The 19,457-nt window shown below is 37.2% G+C and overlaps 1 protein-coding gene across 1 annotated transcript in view; it reads right to left on the bottom strand.

The window, feature by feature from the left end:
• The window catches only part of LOC110449447, a 95,597-nt gene extending 77,017 nt beyond the window's left edge, over positions 1–18,580 (bottom strand). Inside the window, exon 1 of the mRNA XM_021496325.1 lies at positions 18,376–18,580. The gene's annotated coding sequence lies outside the window, so the exon portion shown is untranslated. The remainder of the gene's footprint in view (positions 1–18,375) is intronic.
• Between the last annotated feature and the right edge of the window lie 877 nt (positions 18,581–19,457).

Raw genomic sequence — 19,457 nt, 5'->3', positions numbered from 1 at the left:
TCCATTGATATAAGACAAGGGATACTACAGTTTACCACTGGTATCAGCCTAGAGATGTCATGGTTTGCCATTATTATATAAAGGGAACGAAAAGAGAAAAGAGACAAATCTCTGAATAAATTGTATTTGTTTTTCAAGTCTTACTTAAAACTGATGAATGTTTTTAAACAAGAAAATTGTCCCTGAAATAAAGGGGAAAATTATTCAAATTTACCAGGAGAGGAAGAAATGGAAAATGAACAGGCCAAAAATGCTGTAAAATTCTTTTTCATGTTGGCTTTCCTCAGATTAATATTTCCGTGTAAATATCCCTTATGAAGGCCTAGAGGATACAAATCTCCTTAATGACCCCTCCGAGTAAAAACATTTTGCGACTAGAAAATTCAACAGCCACAGAAGGCTCCTTATCGTCCAAACCAACACTTCCACACTTAAGGACAGAACTTCCTGGCTAGCTCGCCTCATATTCATGTCACTCAACCTTTTCCTGATTTTGGCAAAACTTGTTCAAACATGAACCATCTAGTCTCATGGCTGACATCCGTTCCTTTATCATACTTAAGTGGACAGAGTATTACAAATAAATAATATGCACTAAAGCCATGAATATGTTGATCTTACTGTAAACCTTTGAGGAATCAAGTTGAAAACTCCATGTCACACCAGCTCTGAATCATATACTTGTCCGGGTCTCAATGATCTACTTCCCTTACCAGGGATTTCAAATCTCAGTTCTTAATATTCCATGTCCTCTCGCACAAGTAAACAATAAACTTATATTCTGTGTCATCCATAGTAATTATTACGTAAACAATGGATAGCCATACTTTTGAATATGTTTTATCTAATTATTTAAATAATCCCTCGAAAGTTCTGACAAAATATCTGCTACTTTAAAAATCATGTTAACAACGGAAAGTTATATTTTATATAGAATTCTTTATTTAAGCATTTAAAAGATTCCTTTATAAAACTTCTAATAAAATGTCATCTTCTTTAGTGATTGAATACATGTACAGTACATGTATTTAGTATACTGTTTCAACATCTTAAAGAAGCCATGTCAAATCCCAACTGGAAACCACATGAAAATGTCTTCAAATATTTTATCAAATGTATTCACAGCATTCGGCAATACAATTCTATACATCAATAAAATCTCCAAAACAGTAATAGCAACAATCAATAATATTTAGATATTACATACAGTGAGCCAAACACTGATTTATGTATCCTCCCTCCCTTCACACTCATCCTTAGGTATGTGAATCAAAGTCAAGGACGAAACAGTAAGTTTGACAGACACATACATTACTACATATAATGGTGATTGAAAATGTCTCAAGCCATAAATGTTCAGGTATTCATGTTGACAAATCTCTACAATGGAATGTTCAGGTTGACAAAGTTTGTAAAATGTTAGGAGCCAAGTTAGCATTACTTATTTAAATAAGGAAGTATTTGCCTCAGAATACCAGAATACTGTACTATAATGCTTATATTTTGCCACCACTGGATTACTGTACAACTATATGGGGAAATTGTTCCAAACAAAACTTAAGACAGAGTGCTAAAGTTACAAAAAAGAGCAGCACGTATCATCCTCACTGAAACTACAGTGGCTAGAAATTAATAAAAGGGTGAATTATCACAAAGCTGTACTGATGTATAAATCAATAAATGGATTAACACCTAAATACCTCAAGAATTTATTTGTCCAACCTCCATCTAATTATACTTTACGTTCTACAACAGACAGAGAACTTATCCAACCCAAACCGAAGATAGAACAATATAAGAAAAGCTTTCAAATGTCTGGTATTCATGTATGGAATGGATGGCCCTTTCAAATTAAAAATTCTGACAGTCTACAGTCTTTCAAGACAAAATGTTTTAGGCACTTTCTTCACCTCTGAATTCTAGTTTGATCCATATAATTATTATGCCCATATGCTGATTCCTCCATGTTACTAGAAGGATTACAATCTCTGCAATTTGATCTATAAATTACTATGTACAGTACATGCTTCTTGATTTCATATTTTAAGTATTGATAATATTATTGCATTTTGTCCATGTACAATTAATTTACTATGCATTTTATAGCAACATATTTGGCTGTAATTATGCTAGAATTGTATTTCAAATCTTTGCAATGTTGCCTTTGATTATATCTGAATTTATATTCATATACAGTTTATAATGCTATTACTCTGTATATATTATTGCCGTAGATTGTAGAGAAGGCCTCTAGGGAGAATAGTTTTGTAACTAATTGAGCTACCTTCTATAAATAAAGCATTATTATTATTATTATTATTATTATTAACTCTACCAGGTTTCAGAAACTAAATGAAAACTAAATATTATGGACTAAGAACCAAATAAGACTGTAATGATACAAAAAGTGTGATTCTCAGGAAAAAGAGTCAAGACACATTTAATGCAAGGGGACATAACTCTGCAAAAAAACACAACGCCAAGAGTGATGACTTTGCAAATATCATGTCAAGATGAACAACAGGCCCAGGGGCCTTCATAGCTCACTTGAAATATTATGTTCAATTTATAATACGTTGAATATGATACATGTTTATCAAAAGAAGGCCTAAATCCCTGGTGACAGGCAAGACACCAATAAGGCCATGAGTGTATTAATGGTTTCTCTTCATGTCCATCAATTCTATATACGATTATGAAGTAGGAATATCAACTGTTTCTATGTTACAACCCAGTAAACAAGTCTCAATAGACCAGGCCAAACCCTAGGGTCAATCCTAGTAGCAAGAGTGTATCAATCTCTTCAGGCCTAACAATTGTATATATAGTAGGAATATCAACTGTTTCTATGTTACAACCCAGTAAACAAGACTCAATAGACCAGGCCAAACCCTAGGGTAAATCCTAGTAGCAAGAGGGTATCAATCTCTTCAGGCCTAACAATTGTATATAGAGTAGGAATATCAACTGTTTCCATGTTACAACCCAGTAAATAAGTCTCAATAGACCAGGCCAAACCCTAGGGTAAATCCTAGTAGCAAGAGGGTATCAATCTCTTCAGGCCTAACAATTGTATATATAGTAGGAATATCAACTGTTTCTATGTTACAACCCAGTAAACAAGTCTCAATAGACCAGGTCAAACCCTAGGGTCAATCCTAGTAGCAAAAGTGTATTAATCTCTTCAGGCCTAACAATTGTATATATAGTAGGAATATCAACTGTTTCCATGTTACAACCCAGTAAATAAATCTCAATAGACCAGGCCAACCCCTAGGGTCAATCCAAGTAGCAAGAGTGTATTAATCTCTTCAGGCCTAACTATTGTATATAGAGTAGGAATATCAACTGTTTCTATGTTACAACCCAGTAAACAAGACTCAATAGACCAGGCCAGACCCTAGGGTCAATACAAGTAGCAAGAGTGTATCAATCTCTTCAGGCCTAACAATTGTATATATAGTAGGAATATCAACTGTTTCCATGTTACAACCCAGTAAACAAGTCTCAATCGACCAGGCCAGACCCTAGGGGCTATCCTATTTGCAAGAGGTTATCAATCTCTTCAGGCCTAACAATTGTATATATAGTAGGAATATCAACTGTTTCTATGTTACAACCCAGTAAACAAGTCTCAATCGACCAGGCCAGACCCTAGGGACAATCCTAGTAGCAAGAGTGTATTAATCTCTTCAGGCCTAACTATTGTATATAGAGTAGGAATATCAACTATTTCTATGTTACAACCCAGTAAACCAGAACACTGACAGGTCAGTAAGGGCCCCGTCTTGTGGCAATATATCCCCCATAATCATCAAGAAGCAATCTGCCCATATAGCTGAGCTTGACGTTTTATATTTGGACTTCAAAAAGAATCGCAAGGAAGCAAAATATACATTTTACATGTACTATGATGTGAGTCTTGTTTCCTTCCACCTATATATTTGCTGGGCTAACAGAAATGTAAATGCCGGTGCAATACTCATTTGTTAGCTTTGATTTGTTTTATTTCACCTTATATACCTCCTCCATCATGAGCCAGGGTCAAAGTCAGAGATCCACTTTGTCTTTGACATTTGGACCCAAATGACCTTGACCATTAACCCAGTGACCCTGATCTTTGGTCAGTTGACTTATTCTTTAATTCCGACCAACTTTGCTTCTTAATATCATAACAAAATGTTCATCAGTGAAAAGATGCAAAATATGACCTTGACCTTTGAATCTAATGACCTTGACCTTTGACCTTGACTTTTTACCTCCATGTGTATTTTTGTGAACTGAACATCTTGACCAAGCTTCATGTACATCGGTCAATAAATACCAAAGTTATCAGCCAGGAACAAAATTTGTGGACGGACAGACAGACAGACAGACAGACAGACAGTGATTACTATAGGGCACCGGTATCTCCCATACGGGACCCTAACAAGGCTCAATTGACCAGGCCCGACCCTAGGGTCAATCCTAGTAGCAAGAGTTTATCAATCTCTTCAGGCATAACAATTGTATATATAGTAGGAATATCAACTGTTTCTATGTTACAACCCAGTAAATAAGTCTCAATAGACCAGGCCAGACCCTAGGGTTAATCCTAGTAGCAAGAGTGTATCAATCTCTTCAGGCCTAACAATTGTATATAGAGTAGGAATATCAACTGTTTCTATGTTATGACCCAGTAAATAAGTCTCAATAGACCAGGCCAGACCCTAGGGTTAATCCTAGTAGCAAGAGTGTATCAATCTCTTCAGGCCTAACAATTGTATATAGAGTAGGAATATCAACTGTTTCTATGTTATGACCTAGGGAATAAGAACAAAGGATGAGGTAAGATCCCAGGGCTAAACGTAATAGCATCAGTGTATAAATCTCTTCATGCCTAAAAGTTGTGATACAGGGGCATGGAAAAACTTTGGAGTCCTCGTCTACTTGGCAAGTGACCTTCTGGAATGCACTTGTCTGGATTGCAATTTGACCTGCCCAGAGATTATCACAGAATTTTAGCATATATCCACAGAAAAAAAATTGAACTGTATTAATCAGTCAGGTGCACCCAAATAGGAAACGTAGCAATGAAAAGACTTTAATCTGCTAAGGCTGATCTGTAAACATAATACACCGTTGACATCCATGACTGATGAATCACAACGCTGTTTCAGAACCAGTAGTTTCGGTACCTAAGGACATTTCAGTCCAGTTTTTGTGAAAAGCAAAATTGCATAATTAGTTCAAAATATAAAATCACATTTGAAACATTAACCCAATTGCCAAAATCTTTTTATTAATGTATCAAAACGAATTCTGGGAAGTACATAAAGATCTCGGTACCAAAACAACAGAGTACCAAAATGTCTGTATTCCAGAATAGATTGGTAGTTGAACTCAAGGTTGTGTTGCACAATAATTTTGCATTAATAGTTCATGAACCTTACAAATGATCACATATTAACAGTAATGACTTTCGTCTGAAGTCTCCACTCGGGTTTCCTTCCACATTTAAGCCCCGATGCGCACTAACAAGAGTGAATACAAAGTTACATGGAATTCTATGTAACTCTTCATGTAAAATTGCAATTGTAAAACTTCAGTTTACAGATAGACAGACAGGCAGGCAGACAGACACCCTGATTCCAGTATCTGCGCTTCAATTGGGTCTGATCCCACCTCCAGCCTAATATATGATGATACACAGTTATGACAGGGTGACGCTCCTCACTTTAACACAGGAAGGAAATGGGGACAACACGACGTTAAAGCAGTATCCTTTTCATGTAGATAGCTTACAATAGACACTCAACTATTTCAATAAATACAAACTTACAGCACCAGACTTAAAAGTGGCAAAATATACCAGTATATCAGTCCATAAGTACACAAACATCCGAGAGTGTAAATAATTTACTTAAAAGTTATATACTGATGTCAATACGATAAATTATATCAATCTGCATATAATGAAATAAACAATTATAAATCAAAGCAATACATTTTCTTCAGGTAAGTTTTTGATGTTCTTTTAACATAAGAGGCACAGTAGTCTAGTGGTAGGGCACTGGGCTCGTGACCGAAGGGTTGCGAGTTCGAGTCACGGCACGGCACTGTGTTGTATCTTTGAGCAAGATACTTAACTCTGTTTGTTCCAGTCTACTCAGCTGTAAATGAGTATGTGGTTGGACAGTGTTAAAAATGTAGAATGCTAGCTGTGAGTGCCAAAATGGCAGCACTGGATGTATGCTCCCTAGGGAGTTGATACAAGAGATAATGGCTGGGTGCAAAGGCCCTATAACCACGGATATTATTTTGTGAACCGCTTTGAGACAACATACGAACTAGGTTGGGATAAAGCGGTATATAAGAACTTTTGATTTAAACACTTGAGCTAAGGTCTGAAGAAAACAGATGTCTAGGGTCAATGTCCCTAAAGTCAATCCCCCTCAACGTCCCCTAAGTAGTCCCTTCAACGTCCCCTAAGTAGTCCCTTCAATGTCCCCTAAGTAGTCCCTCAACGTCCCCTAAGTAGTCCCTTCAATGTCCCCTTAGTAGTCCCTTCAATGTCCCCTAAGTAGTCCCTTCAATGTCCCCTAAGTAGTTCCTTCAACGTCCCCTAAGTAGTCCCTTCAACGTCCCCAAAATAGTCCCTTCAATGTCCCCTAAGTAGTCCCTCAACGTCCCCTAAGTAGTCCCTTCAATGTCCCCTAAGTAGGCCCTTCAACGTCCCCTAAGTAGTCCCTTCAATGTCCCCTAAGTAGGCCCTTCAACGTCCCCTAAGTAGTCCCTTCAATGTCCCCTAAGGAGTCCCTTCAACGTCCCCTAAGTAGTCCCTTAAACATCCCCTAAGTAGTCCCTTCAACGTACCCTAAGTAGTCCCTTCAACATCCCCTAAGTAGTCCCTTCACTGTCCCTTAAGTAGTCCCTTCAATGTCCCCTAAGTAGTCCCTTCAACGTCCCCTAAGTAGCCCCTTCAACGTCCCCTAAGTAGTCCCTCAACGTCCCCTAAGTAGTCCCTTCAACGTCCCCTAAGTAGTCCCTCAACGTCCCAAAAGTAGTCCCTTCAATGTCCCCTTAGTAGTCCCTTCAATGTCCCCTAAGTAGTCCCTTCAATGTCCCTTAAGTAGTCCCTTCAATGTCCCCTAAGTAGTCCCTTCAACATCGCCTAAGTAGTCCCTTCAATGTCCCTTAAGTAGTCCCTTCAATGTCCCCTAAGTAGTCCCTTCAATGTCCCCAAAATACAATAATAGTCAGTGGGACACAAACAGGTCTTATCTTCCTCCGAACCTGCACAGGAAAATAATGATTTGTGCAAACACTCAGCATGACCAATCATGCAGTATTGGTAAAAATAAATTAAAATAAACCCAGTATTCAAATTCCTACTTATAACAAAGTGTCAAAGAATCATCATGTTCTTACAAAAAAATCCCAAATCATCGATTTCGAACACATTAATAATATATCGATCATTAAGCGTTAACAAGATAAAAGATTCCAACCAGACACTTTGTGTTCGCTGTGGCACTTCCCCTGTGGCACTTCCCCTGTGGTTGGAATAGAAACTGCTACCAAACCCTCTACTGGAATAAAACTCTTATATTGTGGCTACATATTGACTGATGAGAGGGTGTGACCCAAGTTGACATGTTCAAGCTGTCTCTTCAAGATGTGGAAAATATTGATGATTAGGTTTGAAATGAAAGAGACAATAAGCAAAATCTGTCCTTTTATTATGCTATGTGAAAGATACAATTTTGAAATATTTATCTATGAATTACCTCCCTTTAACTGTCTGGCAAAGTCCCTACAAGCACTATATTTATTGACACAGAACATGACATATACAGTATGTCTCCCTCTTTTCAAATTGAGAATCTTACACTGGTTTTATTGTATTTAATCAGACATGAATGCAAATAAGTCAACATTAACAGAGATCCTGTCCTCTATTCTGAACTTCAACATAACGCTAGTCATTGTTACATAGGGAACATGTAGGTACTATGGCTGTACACAATGGGAAGTGATCTATACATTTTAAACACCTGTATATTTAGGCAGACTCCATACATTAAAAACCCCATATATAACTTTGGTCCACACATTTTAACAATGATTTAGAAACAAGTTTCAGTCCGAGTAGAAAAGACCACACCTTCACTTAAATGATGGGTTTAGTTTTGTGGTTATGTTTCGGAAGCTCCAGTATCTAACACTTGTACAATATACACAATACCCTTTTCCTGACCTCCAGGGCTCCTCTGTAGTAACACACCTCTGGTAAAACTGATCGGATTGGATTTTTACCTGAGTGTATATGTCTATCCAGGACAACGACGTAAATATCTGGTGATGTTGGGTCATTCAACTTTGGAATCTCAGACAGTGAGAATAAAACTCTGACTAATTCTTCCTGGTGTCCCTCCCTGTAGGGTTGTATATATACAGTGTGTGGTGGGTACATAGAACGGCTGTCAGCTCGGCCACTCCAATAAAATCATCTAGTTTCACTCACCACACACCTGTCTGGCAGGCTCGGCACTATCTTTGGGCTTTACAGGTGTAATACGGCCTGCCATGGATCTACCCCGTGGTTACCAGAGAATTCCTACCCTGTGCTCACATATGGTGATTTAAATTTGGTTGGCTGCACGAGCATTTTTTTTGTTTTTTTTTTACAGAAAAGAGTATGCGTACATATAACTTGCTTCCATACTTGGTTAAAATCCAGTTGAACTTATTCAAATATTGTGAATGAATTTTATTCTGCCTGGTACACCCCTGTATACTGGAATAACAGACAATGTCTATGATGTCTGGATGTCCGACTCTAGACACAGTCACAGCAAATGTCAATAGATGTCCAAACCTCCGGCCTGTGGCCTGTCACCTGATTGTAGTATTAGAGACAGCTATTACATTTATAGCTTTAACCCTTTCACCACTGTAGACCATAATGGAATCATGCAGATCAGTGTATGGTAGAGTTTATTAAAGTTACATAGGGGGAAAGGGTTAAGAGTCCTCTACATACGAAGGACCAACACGCTGTTAATGAGGTCAAACACAGGCAAACATCTAATATCTTATAGCTCCAACTAAATTACACCTGGAAGATTTACTTGTTCTTGACAGAAATAACATCATCAAAGGTTGTCTTTTAAGTACATACAGCTTGTCTTAACAAAATTCAGAAATTTAACCTCTGTATACAAGATTTTTGCCAGGAGTTTAAGGGGTCCGGTACAGGGACCCATTCCCAATTGTAAAATGCCCCTGCTTGTTCCCAATTTTGATGCGTAGTTTCCCAATTTTGGTCTTTAGAAGGCACGGTAGTCTCGGGTAGGACGCCGGGCTCGTGACCAAAGGGTTATGGGTTTGAGTCATGTCAAGGCACTGTTGTATCTTTGAACAAGATACTTTGCTACGCTTGTTCCAGGTTACACAGCTGTAAATGAGTAGGTGGTTGGACAGTGCTAAAATTGTTGAATGCTAGCTGTGAGCGCTGAAATGGCAGCATCGGCTGTATGCTCTCCAGGCAGTGGAGACAGAGGTATCGGCAGGTTGCAAGGCCCTATAACCACGGACAATAACCTGTGAACCACTTTGAGACGACCTATGAACTAGGTTGTGATAAAGCGGCATATAGGAACCTTGAATTATTATTATAAGCTATCAGTGATGAATGATCATTCAAAATACATGAATTTACATTTTACTGTAAGAATCAGAGAAAAAGGTTGTGTTACTCACATTGCAGGTCTTAATTTCCAAATTTGTGATATTTCTTCAAAACTAGTAAAACCAATGACATTTTACCAATTTGTGCCAAATGCTGATAATATTTTTTTCAAATTTCTGCCCAGTGGCCCTTTCCGCATGCAAGAATATTTATACATCATTAGTTGAAACTGGACGATAATCGTTGTTTTGGTGAGCTCAATAACTTGACGACAATCGTTGTTTTGGTAAGCTCTATAACTGGACGATAATCGTTAATTTGGTGAGCTCAATAATTGGACGATAATCGTTGTTTTGGTGAGCTCAATAACTGGACGATAATCGTTGTTTTGGTGAGCTCAATAACTGGACGATAATCTTTGTTTTGGTGAGCTCAATAACTATAAAAGTTATATAACTAACCTTATTGTCTTTATAAAGTACTACAGACAGAAAAAACTATCTCTATGTTTCTCCTTCCGCATTCACACAATCATGTATAATAAACATAGTAATGTATCTGTAAACAGTGCAGCATCCTGAAAATGCACTTACTATAAGAACATGCAGACATATATATTCCATCATCAGTGATTTATTTGGGTAAATTTGGGTAGATTGCTACATAGGGGTACTTTCCCTAGATATTTTCTGCTGTATTTTCCAAAATTTCTTTGCAAACATCACTTCTTTCCATAATCATGCTTTTTGTGTGTGACATTTTCCCTAAGTCACAAGGCACAAATCAATACCACACAATAGCTATACCATGTTTTTACCTCTGAGTATAACAACACAGAACATGTATATACCCCAAAGTATGACAATAGTAACATGTTTATACCCAACAGTGTGACAATAGTAACATGTATATATCCCAAAGTATGACAATAGTAACATGTATATACCCCAAAGTTTGACAATAGAAACATGTATATACCCCAAAGTTTGACAATAGTAACATATATATACCCCAAAGTTTGACAATAGTAACATGTATATACCCCAAAGTATTACAATAGCAACATGTATATACCCCAAAGTGTGACAAAATTAACATGTATATACCCCAAAGTATGACAATAGTAACATGTATATACCCCAAAGTGTGACAATAGTAACATGTATATACCCCAAAGTATTACAATAGCAACATGTATATACCAAAGTATGACAATAGTAACATGTATATATACCCCAAAGTATGACAATAGTAACATGTATATACCCCAAAGTATGACAATAGCAACATGTATATACCCCAAAGTATGACAAAAGTAACATGTATATACCCCAAAGTATGACAATAGTAACATATATATACCCCAAAGTGTAACAATAGTAACATGTATATACCCCAAAGTGTGACAATAGTAACATGTTTATACCCCAAAGTGTGACAATTATATTATAGTAACATGTATATACCCCAAAGTGTGACAATAGTAACATGTTTATACCCCAAAGTATGACAATAGTAACATGTATACCCCAAAGTATGACAATAGTAACATGTATACCCCAAAGTATGACAATAGTAACATTTATATACCCCAAAGTTTGACAATAGTAACATGTATATACCCCCAAGTGTGACAAGAGTAACATGTATATACCTCAAAGTATGACAATAGTAACATGTATATACCCCCAAGTGTGACAAGAGTAACATGTATATACCTCAAAGTATGACAATAGTAACATATATATACCCCAAAGTGTAACAATAGTAACATGTATATACCCCAAAGTATGACAATAGTAACATTTATATACCCCAAAGTTTGACAATAGTTACATGTATATACCCCAAAGTTTGACAATAGTAACATGTATATACCCCAAAGTATGACAATAGGAACATTTATATACCCCAAATTTTGACAATAGTTACATGTATATAATACCCCAAAGTATGACAAAAGTAACATGTTTATACCCCACAGTATGACAATAGTAACATGTACATACCCCAAAGTGCGACAATAGTAACATGTATATCCCCCAAAGTGTGACAATAGTAACATGTTTATACCCCAAAGTGTGACAAAAGTAACAAGTATATACCCCAAAGTATGAAAATAGTAACATGTATATGCCCCAAAGTATGAAAATAGTAACATGTATATGCCCCAAAGTATGACAATAGGAACATTTATATACCCCAAAGTTTGACAATAGTTACACGTATATACCCCAAAGTTTGACAATAGTAACATGTATATCCCCCAAAGTGTGACAATAGTAACATGTTTATACCCCACAGTATGACAATAGTAACATTTATATACCCCAAAGTATGCCAATAGTAACATTTATACACCCCAAAGTTTGACAATAGTAACGTGTATATACCCCAAAGTATGAAAATAGTAACATGTATATACACCAAAGTGTGACAATAGTAACATGGATATACCCCAAAGTATGACAAAAGTAACATGTATATACCCCAAATTATGACAATAGTAACATGTTTATACCCAACAGTGTGACAATAGTAACATGTTTATACCCAACAGTGTGACAATAGTAACATGTTTATACCCCACAGTATGACAATAGTAACATGTTTATACCCAACAGTGTGACAATAGTAACATGTTTATACCCCAAAGTATGACAAAAGTAACATGTTTATACCCCAAAGAATGACAATAGTAACATGTACATAGCCCAAAGTGTGACAATAGTAACATGTTTATACCCCACAGTATGACAATAGTAACATTTATATACCCCAAAGTATGCCAATAGTAACATTTATACACCCCAAAGTTTGACAATAGAAACATGTATATTCCCCAAAGTATGACAATAGGAACATTTATATACCCCAAAGTATGCCAATAGTAACATTTATACACCCCAAAGTTTGACAATAGTTACATGTATATAATACCCCAAAGTATGACAAAAGTAACATGTTTATACCCCACAGTATGACAATAGTAACATGTATATACCCCAAAGTTTGACAATAGTTACATGTATATACCCCAAAGTTTGACAATAGTAATATGTATATACCCCAAAGTATGACAATAGTAACATGTATATACCCCAAAGTGTGACAATAGTAACATGTACATACCCCAAAGTATGACAATAGTAACATGTATATACCCAAAAGTATGACAATAGTAACATGTATATACCCAAAAGTATGACAATACAGATACTTGTATACAAGCCGAAGTAATGTAACATAATGTGACATACATTTATTTAAACATTATTATGTCTCCTTTGTGTAGAAACTGAAAACGCTTTTAAGACGAAGAGGAATTTTCCATTTAATATATACTAGTTGAAAAAAAGAAACAGCTCTTTTTAATAGGATATTTTTCTTAAAAGTTTCAAGAAATTTTGTTATAATTGTGTTTTAACGATGTTATCTGTTCTGCTTGATTCTGAAAAGATTTGTGTCATGTTAACACAAGCAGCGTTCTGATAAACTTCGTGACAATAGTGGGACCCAACTTAACTTCACGACAATAGTGGGACCCATCTTAACTTCGTGACAATAGTGGGACCCAACCTAACTTCGTGACAATAGTGGGACCCATCTTAACTTGGTGATAATAGTGGGACCCATCTTAACTTCGTGACAGTAGTGGGACCCAACCTAACTTCGTGACAATAGTGGGACCCATCTTAATTTCGTGACAATAGTGGGACCCTTCTTAACTTCGTGACAATAGTGGGACCCATCTTAATTTCGTGACAATAGTGGGACCCTTCTTAACTTTGTGACAATAGTGGGACCCATCTTAACTTTGTGACAATAGTGGGACCCAGCTTAACTTCGTGACAATAGTGGGACCCAACTTATCTTCACGACAATAGTGGGACTCATCTTAACTTCGTGACAATAGTGGGACCCTTCTTAACTTCGTGACAATAGTGGGACCCAAGTTAACTTTGTGACAATAGTGGGACCCATCTTAACTTTGTGACAATAGTGGGACCCATCTTAACTTCATGACAATAGTGGGACCCATCTTAACTTGGTGATAATAGTGGGACCCATCTTAACTTCGTGACAATAGTGGAACCCAACTTAACTTCGTGACAATAGTGGGACCCATCTTAACTTCGTAACAAAAGTGGGACCTATCTTAACTTCGTGACAATAGTGGGACCCTTCTTAACTTCGTGACAATAGTGGGACCCATCTTAACTTCGTGACAATAGTGAGACCCATCTACACCTCGTAACAATAGTGGGACCCATCTTAACTTCATGACATTAGTGGGACCCATCTTAACCTCGTGCCAATAGTGGGACCCATCGTAACTTCACGACAATAGTGGGACCCATCTTAACTTTGTGACAATAGTGGGTCCCATCTTAACATTGTGACAATAGTGGGACCCATCTTAATTTCGTGACAATAGTGGGACCCATCTTGGGTTCACGACAATAGTGGGACCCATCTGAACTTCGTGACAAAAGTGGGACCCACCTTAACTTCGTGACAATAGTGGGACCCTTCTTAACTTCGTGAAAATCGTGGGACCCAACCTAACTTCGTGACAATAGTGGGACCCTTCTCAACTTCGTGACAATAGTGGGACCCAACCTAACTTCGTGACAATAGTGGGACCCTTCTCAACTTCGTGACAATAGTGGGACCCATCTTGGGTTCACGACAATAGTGGGACCCATCTTAATTTCGTGACAATAGTGGGACCCTTCTTAACTTTGTGACAATAGTGGGACCCAGCTTAACTTCGTGACAATAGTGGGACCCATCTTAACTTCGTGACAATAGTGAGACCCATCTACACCTCGTGACAATAGTGGGACCCATCTTAACTTCACGACAATAGTGGGACCCATCTTAACTTCGTGACAATAGTGGGACCCATCTAAACCTCGTGACAATAGTGGGACCGATCTTAACTTCACGACAATAGTGGGACCCATCTTAATTTCGTGACAATAGTGGGACCCATCTTAACTTCGTGACAGTAGTGGGACCCAACTTAATTTCGTGACAATAGTGGGACCCATCTTAACTTGGTGACAATAGTGGGACCCAACTTAACTTTGTGACAATAGTTGGACCCATCTTAACTTCGTGACTTGAACCCGCAACCTGAACCCTTTGGTCATGAGCCCTACCACTAGACTACCGTACCTCCAGTAAGGATGCTGTGACCTTAAACCATCTCCTGGGACCAATTTCTTACTGTTTTCAGACACAGTGGGCACCCAGTCGCTGTTAAAAAATAATTTCCAGGTACGGGACATGCATATATACGTCTTTCGCGATATCACAACAACACACGTGGAAAATCATACCTTATAATTACTAAATTACTAAATACTAAAGGTTTCAACTACCCTCTGCACAATTATCAATGAAAGTTGAGAATGGGAAAATTTGGATCAAAGTTTGGAGAATTTTTACAAAACAAGAAAATTTCAACATAGCAAGAGACAAAAGGAGCCTGAGGACACACATCTGATTTAAGTGTCGCATTTTTTTTTTTTTCCCACAAAATTCTTCTCACTTTATTTCAGCTAGGTACTGACCAGTTTTCATTACTTGAGGTCTTTCTGTTCTTCAGAATGAGTGGTAGAAGGTTTTAACAAACTTGATATCTGTGATCTTGAATATTGGTCATCAGTGGAAGTAATTTGAATTTTCAAAACTTTTTACACCAATAACTTGAATATTGGTCAAGGTTGTTTCTTTCTGTTAATGTTGCAGCACTCCATGTCAGCAAGCTGGTGGCTTAATGTTAGGACTTTAGCAATTGTATTTGTGACAAATATGACCCTATAACCTTGAACAGGAGTCAAGGTCATTTTTTCTGTTTTTAACATGTTGCACCTTCGTCAAGGTAATTGCAATCTTGCAGTTTTTCTTCAAAAGTAGTTTAAATTGTGACCTTGCATATGGTACAATGTCATTTCTTCTTTGCACAACTCTGAAGCATACCATGCCAGCAAGCAACTGCCCAAATATCACAACTACAGTTATATCAAGAGTTTTACTTTATACACAAACGATGTAGGTATTAAAGATGATGCAACGATTCAAGCCTGACTGGTCCATTTGTCAACCTATCACAACTCTAGGCCTTTAGATTCCTAAGATGTCAGAAGTCTTCACAAATTTGACCCCTTGGTCACAGCGGTTGCATAAACCAAAATGTTTTGAAATAAGCAATATTTTTTTTTACAATTTCGTATTGTTCATATTTCCGTGTGGAATACTAATTTAACACTTGCTTTTGACCCCACTTTTAAAAAGGCTAAGGCGATCAACACATAGGCCAAACTCATATTTGTTCACAAGCTATATCGGCTATTTGTCAATACCCTTGGCCTTTTGATTTCCCTGAAGAATTCCTTACAGTGTTTTGGCAAATTTGTCCCCTGTAACCTTGTATATAGATCAAGATCATTTATTTCTGTAAGCCATTTTTTTATTCAGTTACACAGCAGCCATAGTAGGGGGGGGGGGGGTGTCTTAATGAGTATTATGTATAGCGGGGGTGCAAACTGAAAGTTGACAGAGCCAAAAAGGTCATTCATTTACCTAAAAATAACTCCAAAAAACATCTGTGGTAGTGAAACTGACCTCCTTGCTTGATTTCATGATTTACCTAATAATGATTTGTTTTCTGTACTTCAAATTCCCGTATTATAACATTGATTAACTCATTCACCCCTGAAATTTCACAATGAACTATTCCAAACTTTGAATTGGAAGAGTTCAAATGTGTCTTCAGGGGTGAATGAGTTAAGTTAGGGGAAAACATTAAATTGCGAAACATACATGAACCATGGCTAGGAATTTACAGTAATATTCTCGATAGGGCATCAGGTACAGAATTAATTAGCTGGGTTCACAGTACAATTCCAAACTACAAAAAAGTTTTTGAAACAGCTAATAAAAGGTAAAGAATAGTAAAACCCAAGTGTAAATACATAGGGTACAGTCAGAGTCAATATATTTACACGGATCAGTCCCACGATATTGATTTTGATGTTATTAACCGAATGGTGAGTGTCCCAATGTGTCATGTGTTTGTATAAATTTCCCCAGCTGCTGCATTTCGCCTTGACTGCAGGCTGTTATTACACAAGTCAAGCTCTGTACTTCCAATGTAGCCAAACATTTGGCCTGTATGGTATACATCACCCGGCTCTGTACAGTAATAAGTTGGTGCATGGTACCAGCAAGTTCTTGGATAACTTACCATAACGTGACATAATCTGCTACACATATTCCTGATGACAAGCTGGCGTATATGTACACTACTAATACTACACACTCTCCCTGTAGTTTACATCATATACTGTATACATGTTGCGAACTTTCATTTTCTTGGCAAATGATGTATTTAAATCAATTTGACCAATTTCAAACATAATGGAAATGAAAATTCTAAATAGTTGAAATTTCCAGAATTCTTTAAATGGATTTAACAATTTTTGACGATTTTTCAGTTTTGTTAATATAAGTTTGCCTTTACAGTTAAATAAATGTTGTTATGAATTAAAAATTGTTATTAAATTACATACTAATATAGTTTCATATCTGAAACATTCTATTTACATTTTGATATGTATGCTTCCCATTCCTATCCTGCCGACTTGTTAGCTTAGCCAGGGACGTATAATGGGGCCCTATATATACTGTCCCTGGCTAATTAGCATAGCCATTTTTCTTCTTGCTCTAATGGACAGACTACTTCCAAATAAAGGGTACACAGGTATTACCTAGGCCGCAGATTCATAGTTTTTATACATACAAATATAAACAGTTATCTTTTAGTTTTCAAAATAAAAGGGATATTTCTCACAATGAATTTTAGCTCTATACAAAAAGGTATTTTTGCGGGCCCCATTATTGTGTCAAAAATTAAAAAAAAATATTAAATACATTGATCATATTGTTGAAAACGATAATCAATACATCTTTAATTATCAAAAGACTAATATATATATATATAAAATACTGCATACCACTTACATGTATATATATATATAGTATATATATCCAATGTATGGACTGGATTTATGGCACAGCAAAACACACATGTACAGAAAGTCTGTGACCGCTCACAGTGCTGTGTGTATTTGAGTGTGTAGTTCTGCCAAAAGTTTGGAACAAATCTGCCATGCCTATTTCAGCCCATGCTAATCATGTCTGGTGCTCCGTAGAAACTGGCACACTTTGGACCGGTATCAAGTATGTCTGATAACTTGTGTCGTGCTGCTATGGCAAACAATGGGGTCGTTATCTAGTGGAAAGTTGTATAAGGAAATAAATAAACATGGTGCGCTGTGATATAGACGCAGGAATTATAGGACTTTTAAGGACAAATTCCTGTTTGACGTCGACCTAAGTGTCTTTATAATATACACTGTATCAGAACACAAATCTGTTATAACAGCTTGGGGTAACTTTACACAAACCAGACACCGAGTAACATGTTATGAAATACATAAGGTGTCTTTAGAATAAGATTCATGTGTCAAGGTTTCTGTGCATTGGAGCGAACTAACCCGACCCATACTCTACCACGAGGGATGTGAGCTCCGTTTCATGCTCCACTGAACTCGGTGGTGACCTTTCGACCAAAAATGTCCAAAAATCGAATGATAAGTCTGGAAAATACAGATATGATAGTAACTTACCTGCACGGCCAAACTGATATTGTGGGTTTCTGTGTTAGCTACAGTCGTCTGCATAAATCGTTATTTATGGTGGTCGAGTGTGGAGCGGTGACAAACTGTTTGTTTCCTGGCTCCAGGCATTCCTTCCTGCTTGATATGAACACGCTTGATAATGGTTGGGCGGCGATGGAGCAGACGACAGCTAGCTAACAGGGGGCGCACCGAGATGGTACCACTTGTGAATCTGAAAGTTTTGTAAATATGACCGATAGTATCCCAAACCAATATATAAGTAAAAAAAACCCAGTTAAATTAAAGTAATGATGTCGTTTTGTTCCGTTCCTCTGGTTTTGGTTGATAACCTCAAGAGTTCTGGTACAGAATCATATCTGGCACCAATTTACTATTTATAGTAACATGTATATCCGACCGTGTTGTATGGAACCTATACTAGCCTGCGCCTAAGTCCATTGTTACGAGAGGGTGATTGTCCCATATTTAAGATAAAGGCTGTGTTACTGCATGTATATATATATATTGTATGTATATAAGAGTTTCGAGGACATATACCTCGGCTAGAAACACTCGGCGGCCACCAGGCACCAAACTTTGTGGAAATGTCATAAAGTATAGTCTACGTATCGGAAATCACGTGGCGGGCAGCATAAACCGGTCTGGCGGGAATTTATATCAACTGTTTGACATAATTTCGGTATGGCAGGAAACGCAGCTGACCGCGGCCAAATGTCCGTGTCTCGGCTCCGGGCAAGCTGGGGCTATCAACATGGTAGAGGACTGCAGCTAATGCAGACTGAAGTGCAAAAGGAAGCAAAAGATTAATTTATCTTCTGATTGCTACAATAATCCTAATTCCTAAAAGTCCTAAGCTGTTGATAGGACGGCTCACGCTAAACCAAATAAAACAAAACCAAATCCAAAAAGCTATTTCAAGAGTGTATGGAGCTGTTTCAAAACGTGGTGTTAATTAATAATCGATATTTTAAATTATTGGAATGTTTCACGTTGGTGGATAAAGAGAAGAAGACTATTGACTATAATAATTGTGGTTTCTTTATTCATAACTAGATAAGATGTTAATCAGT

Source organism: Mizuhopecten yessoensis, unplaced genomic scaffold (assembly GCF_002113885.1).
Source record: "Mizuhopecten yessoensis strain PY_sf001 unplaced genomic scaffold, ASM211388v2 scaffold4615, whole genome shotgun sequence".
Lineage (NCBI taxonomy): Eukaryota > Metazoa > Mollusca > Bivalvia > Pectinida > Pectinidae > Mizuhopecten > Mizuhopecten yessoensis.
This window is presented reverse-complemented; position numbering and strand designations above follow the sequence as displayed.